The sequence below is a fragment of the Dioscorea cayenensis genome, chromosome 7, assembly GCF_009730915.1.
Source record: "Dioscorea cayenensis subsp. rotundata cultivar TDr96_F1 chromosome 7, TDr96_F1_v2_PseudoChromosome.rev07_lg8_w22 25.fasta, whole genome shotgun sequence".
NCBI classification, from domain to species: domain Eukaryota; kingdom Viridiplantae; phylum Streptophyta; class Magnoliopsida; order Dioscoreales; family Dioscoreaceae; genus Dioscorea; species Dioscorea cayenensis.
The window spans coordinates 19,098,984-19,101,911 of NC_052477.1; the positions used below are offsets into that span (position 1 = coordinate 19,098,984).

General features: G+C 43.4%; 1 non-coding gene across 1 annotated transcript; it reads left to right on the forward strand.

Moving 5' to 3' along the window:
* LOC120266195 lies at positions 1-107 on the forward strand. The gene has a single exon (XR_005538036.1). It is a non-coding gene; the product is annotated as a small nucleolar RNA R71 (small nucleolar RNA).
* The last annotated feature ends 2,821 nt before the right edge of the window (positions 108-2,928 follow it).

A 2,928-nucleotide genomic window follows, 5' to 3' on the forward strand; every position in this document is an offset into this window, starting at 1 on the left:
AATCCGTGTTGTGGGCACCTCGGCAAAAGATCCTTGAAACGCTCCCATGTCTCAAACAATGTTTCCAATTTCATCTGCACAAACAATGATATCTCATTTCGAAGCTTCGTCAACTTCCCCAGAGGAAAGTATCTTGCAAGGAAAGCTTCGACCATCTCATTCCAAGTAGAAATGGATACTTTTGGCAAGGAATGAAGCCATTGCTTGGCTCTTTCCTTGAGAGAGAATGGGAAAGCCCTCAATCTAATAGCATCATCCAATACACCATTAATCTTCAACATATCACAAACTTCCAAGAAGTTCTCTATATTGTTGTTTGGATCCTCATCGGCCAAACCATTGAATTGTGCTGACTTCTAAATCATTTGGATGAATGTCGGCTTCAGCTTAATATTCGGAGCTGTAATTGGGGGTCGCCCAATGGCAGATTGTGTCCCAAATACTAACGGTCTGGCGTAATCAGATAATGTTCACTGTTGTTCATTCTGTTCAGCCATGATGTCAGATCCTTCAATGTGAACAGACATCAGCTAAAGCCCTATTTTGGTGAGAAGGTTAGTAAAGATGATAAGGAAGTATTCTTTCTCCGTGAGCCCCCGTGAGGTAAGACAAGGTGTAACAAGCTTAGTAACGTAAAACAAGCACTTCTTGGGAGGCAACCCAAGTCTTAAATGTTTTTTCTAGTTTTTAGTTTAGTGTTTGCATGAATAAAGCTTTGAGTGGTCGTGCCCTAATGTTTTGATACATTGCTTTTATTCTCTAGTGGCTGAGTTGGTGTTATCGTGTGTTTAAATGTCTATGGCGAAGTTGTTGGTCGTTTGATCATGTTTCATGTTTTTCTCTAGTATATTTTGCATGATGAAAGCAGTCTCTGAGTGTTTTTATATGTTCAGGAATTTTCTGCAGAGCCTGCAGTTCCCCTAAGGCATTTAGAGAAAACACACGGGCATGTGGAATTTCCACACACCCTATGGGTCTCTACTGAGAGCTTATCCAGAGAAAGCATAGGGGCGTTGATTCATCCCTGTGACTGACCTTGTGAGATACACACGCCCATAGTTAATTTCCACACGGGCGTGTGTCTTCCTGCAAAGATTTAATGATTTTCTAGAGAAGACATAGGGGCGTGGACTCGCCCCTGTGGATGACCCTGTGATAAACACACGGGCGTGGGTGATTCCCGCACGCCCGTATGGATCTCTGCAGAGGAGCTCTCTTCCATCCTGAGAATACATAGGAGCGTGCGAGTGCCTCTGTGAACTGGCCGTATACAAGTCTGATTGCTTCCCCGCAAGTGTACGGGATCGCCAAGTAATACCTTGTGTGAAGACACGAGGATCGTATTCCATGGGGCTAAGGATCTGCTATTACTCCTTCTTGAGCTATTATCTAGCCTAAGATCTCAAGCGATGGATTTTACTCTACTAAATGTAATTAAAGCTAAAACGATATTTGCCAACAAATTAGAGAGAACAAGCAATGAGCAAGCAAGAGAATCAATGAAATGCAAAGGCCTATGGATGTGGATCCCCTTGAGGGGTTATCATGCAACATGGATGATGATCTAAAGATGCAAGGGTAAAATGGACCATGAGATTCTAAGATTAGAACAACCCCAATTTCTCGGTGATTGAACCCTAATCCCATACGAACATAGATAGGAATTTCTCCCATATCCATATCCCTACGAATGCATTAAGTACGAGTAAAACTCACTTAGCAGTAAACCTACTCTTCTTCAGATTAAACCTACATGGAGGGCTACCAAACACCTGATTTCTCGGCGTGATGATACAAGTATCCCCTTCTAATCCATTTATGATCTAATACATGCGAGCAAGTCACATCTACATGCATCACTCATAAAAGAGCTACAGATTTCTCCTTAGTGTAGCACTTAGCATGAAACAATGGATTAAATCTCAAAATTACCCAAACATGCAATTAACAAGTTATCATCCAACATACATGATAAAACCCCCCAAGGTTCACCAACACCCAGTGGCCTTGGGTGTTTAGTGTGTCATCATCCCATAACAAGCAATACAAACAAGCAAAACATTAAACAAAAGCATAAATGACACTCCCTAGATGAAATGGCGGAGGAGGAGGTGAAGAATATGCCGAATGATGCTTCCTCTAGCGGCGGGTCTCCTTCCTTCAAATCGTGGTAGATCTCCCCTTGAATGAAGTTGCCTTCTTGCCTTGATAGTCTTGAACCTTGGGCTTGGATGATCTTCTATCTTCCTTGCCCTTCTTCTCCTCCCCAAGGTCACCACAAGCCTCTCAAGTGTCTCCCAAAATATACCCAGCAAAAAGTCTAGCCAAAAAGTTCCTTTTCTGCCCTAAAAGTCAGTATATATACCCCCCGGGTCATACGGGTCGTATGGGGGTCATATAGCACTCGAAAACCCTAGATTCGCGTTCCATACGGGGTGCATACGGCCTTCATATGGCCCCGTATACTGGGTAGTATGGAAATCTGGGCACACTCTGAATCATTCCGCTGCTACAGTTCATACGTCCCTCATACTGGGTAGTATGGGGGTAGTATCAAATTCCTGTTTTCTTCTCTTTTCGCCCAAATGATATCTTATAGTTCTCCATGGCTTCCTTATGCCCTACAAAGCAAATAGTAGATGATTAAGCATAAAATGGGCATCAAACCTCACAAAATACATGCAAAGTGAATACGATATATATATGAAAACACCTGCATTTAGACACTTATCAAAGTCCACGCTCGTGGGGGATTTCCGCATGGGCATGTGAAACACTTAGAGTTTTTTCGGGTTGGACAGAGATGCCACAGGGGCGTGGGAATGCCCCTGTGGGTCGGGCGCATGGGCGTGGGTATTTTCTGCATGACCGTGTGTATGCGTTTAGAGAGACTTGAAGTGTTTTCCTGAGAGCGCACAGGGGCGTGTG